Source organism: Oncorhynchus mykiss, chromosome 17, assembly GCF_057628025.1.
Source record: "Oncorhynchus mykiss isolate SJ-2025 chromosome 17, ASM5762802v1, whole genome shotgun sequence".
In the NCBI taxonomy this organism is placed as follows: Eukaryota; Metazoa; Chordata; class Actinopteri; order Salmoniformes; family Salmonidae; genus Oncorhynchus; species Oncorhynchus mykiss.
The window spans coordinates 46008369-46012799 of NC_143038.1; the positions used below are offsets into that span (position 1 = coordinate 46008369).

Here is a 4431-nt window from a genome sequence, read left to right on the forward strand (position 1 = left end):
AAAAGTCGTAAACCCCGCCTATTTCTACAATTTTGCTTATTAAAATATGATTTTAAACCTAACCTTAACTACATTGCAAACATTATGCCTAACCTTAAATTAAGACCAAAAAGCTAATTTTTGTTTTCATGAATTCTTGCATATAGACATTTTGACTTTGTGGCTCTGCTATCTAGTGGAACCCCGGCACTCGGCAGCATTTACACCGCGTTCTAAACAATTTCCGGTCCGTCAAATACCGGGATAAAGACCCGCTCACAACTCCCATGGATTCTCATCAATAGAATGTCGAGTGTGTCGAGCTTGAATGCTCAGCTACCTTCATCTCTCTCAAATTACCCACTTGTTGCACATTAGGCTACATGTATTGTCACATACATAGTCCACCATTTTCATTTAGATGAAAAGGTTTATCGCCAGGAAAAACTTTCTTTCTTGCACTAATTTGTTCCACCCTCTTGCCAATTTCCTTTTCACCAGTATTTTTTTTCCACAATACTTTCTGTAGGGATAGGCTAGCCCTGTACTCGTCCAAGAGAGAATTTTATATAGGCTACAGCCCACTAGCAGTATAATTTCTGTGTGGAGGGTTGATGAATATTCAGTGGTTGGGAAGAAGTGTAGTAACAATTGTTTTATTTAGGCAAGTCAGTTAAGAACACATTCTTATTTACAATGACGGCCTACACCAGCCAAACTCGAACAACCCTGGGCCAATTGTGTGCTGCCCAATGAGATTCCCAATCACGGCCGGTTGTGATACAGCCTGGAATCAAACCAGGGTCTGTAGTGAAATTTATAGCACTGAGATGCAGTGCCTTAGACCGCTGTGCCACACGGAAGCCAGGAGCATTGATTGAATGATACAATCTCAATCATAAGACTGCAAAAGACAATAGGGAACAATAACAGGAAATGTTTAATAATGCAGATTGACATGAATTAACCATTTGTACTGACCTGGGTGAAACACATCATTATTTGTATTCCCAAAACTAGAAAATTGGCGGTGTTATGTAGCAATGTTACAGATACAGTAATGAAAACTGCCAGATGGTGGCACTGCTGCTGTATAGTGTGTGTGTTTGTGTGTGTGTCCTTCACAAGAGAAAGAGTGATTGCAAGGCACATCCAGGTGAACCCATGTAGAGCCTGTGAAATATCAGAATAGGCTAGCTTTGATTTACCTGCATAAGTCAGTTGGAACATGTGTCATTCTGATGTTTCTTGATGCATCTCGTTTATCGACACCCACAGTCAAATAGGGGGACAGGGTGTGGTCAAGGTGCATTTCAGGAAATGTGCAATAGGCCTAGTACATACAACAACTTACCCACCCCCCTTTGTCAATGGAAGTACATCAATTCACTCCCCATCTTTTTTTAGTCAGACCGTTATGTCTTCAGCAAAAGCGAGAGAGACTGAGAGAGAGCGATGTGTAGACTGATGTGTATGGGTTAGGCTATGTGTGCTGTGAGATCTCAGGATGACAGTGATCTATCCCCAGAACAGTACCTGTCAGTAAAAGAGTAGCTATAGGACACAGCAGAGAGAGTATGCCCTCATACACATCTACAGGGCTGCAGTGGAGAGGGTAAAATGTTTCAAGTTCCTCACTGAGGACCTGAAATGGTCCCTCCACACTGACACTATGGTGAAGAAGGCGCAAGAGCACCTCTTCAACCTCAGGAAGCTGAAGAAATTCAGCTTGGCCCCCAAGACCCTCACAAACTTCTACAGATGCACCATCGAGAAACGTCTGTCGGGCTGTATCACCACTTGGCACGGCAACTGCCCCACCCGCAAACACAGGGCTCTCCAGGGGCACACTGCCTGCCCTCCATGACATCTACAGCACCCGGTGTCATAGAAGGCCAAGAAGAACATCAAGGACAGCCACCCAATTCACATCCCTCATGATAAAGTACTACTGAATTACTATACAAAATCTAGGAATTGTAGGAATTGTGTAGTAAATGTATAATGTATGCACTACTCAAGATGCACTTCTCAAGTAGAGTTTTGTAGTGTTCAGTAGGAAAACAGTAGTGCTTCCAGTAGTAATCAGGTAGAGATTCTACTACTTGATGTTGGTAGTAAATAAGTAGCCAAAACACTACAGGCAAACTGCACTGACTTTTCAGTAGTGAGCAGTAGAGTTTTGCAGCTTGTGGCTGCACATCTTGTGCCCGTGACCACAGAAGAAGAGTTGAAGAAAAGTTGCTTGTTGTTAGCTAGCTAGTGTTATATAAAATATAAAATATTATCATCTTCCATCCTGTCTTTTATACCCCTTAGGCTGACACCATCTGTAGGTTTAACTTTCCTTTATGTTTTATGAATACTTACATGTCATTGTTTAGCTGTTTATAACGTTTTACTAAATCAAAAAATTTGCTAGCCAAAACGGTCTTAGCCATTGTCATAGAGATGTATTGTGTTTAGCTTAGCAGCTTGCTAGCCCTATTGAAATGTAACTTTAGCTATGTAGCCTCTGTTTTCATCATGTTAGCTAATAAGTATGTGTTTGTGTGCAAATGTATAGTATTTTCATATTAGTATACTTCCCCATTCAACTTACATTTTTTTAACCTGTTGCCAAGGAGGCCCTCAACAGGCCATTGTTGGTAAGATGGAGTTTTGTAGTGTTCAATAGGAAAAGAGTAGTGCTTCCAGTAGTAATCAAGTAGAGATTCTACTACTTGATATCTCTCTCCACAGATGATGCAATCTCTATTGCACTCCACACTGCCCTTTCCCACCTGGACAAAAGCAACACTTATGTGAGAATGCTATTCATCCCGGCACTGCCAGAAGAGGACTGGCCACCCCTCATAGCCTGGTTTCTCTCTAGGTTTCTTCCTAGGTTTTGGCCTTTCTAGGGAGTTTTTCCTAGCCACTGTGCTTCTACACCTGCATTGCTTGCTGTTTGGGGATTTAGGCAGGGTTTCTGTACAGCACTTTGAGATATCAGCTGATGTAAGAAGGGCTATATAAATACATTTGATTTGATTTGACTACAGCTCAGCGTTCAACACCATAGTACCCTTAAAGCTCATCACTAAGCTAAGAATCCTGGGACTAAACACATCCCTCTGCAACTGGATCCTGGACTTCCTGACGGGCCGCCCCCAGGTGGTGAGGGTAGGTAGCAACACATCTGCCACGCTGATCCTCAACACTGGAGCTCCCCAGGGGTGCGTGCTCAGTCCCCTCCTTTATTCCCTGTTCACCCACGACTGTATGGACAGGCACGACTCCAACACCATCATTATGTTTGCAGACGACACAACAGTGGTAGGCCTGATCCCCGACAACAACGAGACAGCCTATAGGGAGGAGGTCAGAGACCTGGCCGGGTGGTGCCAGAATAACAACCTATCCCTCAACGTAACCAAGACTAAGGAGACAATTGTGGACTACAGGAAAAGGAGGACCGAGCACACCCCCATTCTCATCGACGGGGCTGTAGTGGAGCAGGTTGAGAGCTTCAAGTTCCTTGGTGTCCACATCAACAACAAGCTAGAATGGTCCAAACACACCAAGACATTCGTGAAGAGGGCACGATAAAGCCTATTCCCCCTCAGGAAACTAAAAGGTTTTTGCATGGGTCCTGAGATCCTCAATAGTTTCTACAGCTGCAACATTGAGATATTGCATCACTGCCTGGTACGGCAATTGCTCGCCCTCTGACCGCAAGGCACTACAGAGGGTAGTGCGTACGGCCCAGTACATCACTGCAGCTAAGCTGCCTGCCATCCAGGACCTCTATACCAAGCGGTGTCAGAGGAAAGCCCTAAAAATTGTCAAAGACCCCAGCCACCCCAGTCATAGACTGTTCTCTCTACTACCACATGGCAAGCGGTACCGGAGTACCAAGTCTAGGACAAAAAGGCTTCTCAACAGTTTTTACCCCCAAGCCATAAGACTCCTGAACATGTAATCAACTGGCTACCCGGACTATTTGCATTGTGAGCCCCCCCAACCCCTCTTTTACGCTGATGCTGCTCTCTGTTTATCATATATGCATAGTCACTTTAACTATACATTCATGTAATACTACCCCAATTGGGCCGACCAACCAGTGCTCCCGCACATTGGCTAACCAGGCTATCTGCATTGTGTCCCGCCTCCCGCCTCCCATCACCCACCAACCCCTCTTTTACGCTACTGCTACTCTCTGTTCATCATATATGCAGTCACTTTAACCATATCTACATGTACAGTCGTGGCCAAAAGTTTTAAGAATGACACAAATATTAATTTCCACAAAGTTTGCTGCTTCAGTGTCTTTAGATATTTTGTCAGATGTTACTATGGAATACTGTTAGAGTTGCGTAAATTCGAATCTGGTATCAGGATAAATATAACAATGAGTCACCGATTGTATACTATGTATTTTTTATTAGCTAAGCAATAAATGGCAAATGC

General features: G+C 43.7%; 1 long non-coding RNA gene across 1 annotated transcript; it reads left to right on the forward strand.

Moving 5' to 3' along the window:
- The first annotated feature begins 2176 nt into the window (after nt 1-2176).
- On the forward strand, nt 2177-4431 carry LOC149976051 (uncharacterized). Its single transcript, XR_016487979.1, has 2 exons — nt 2177-2311; nt 2722-4431. It is a non-coding gene; the product is annotated as an uncharacterized LOC149976051 (long non-coding RNA).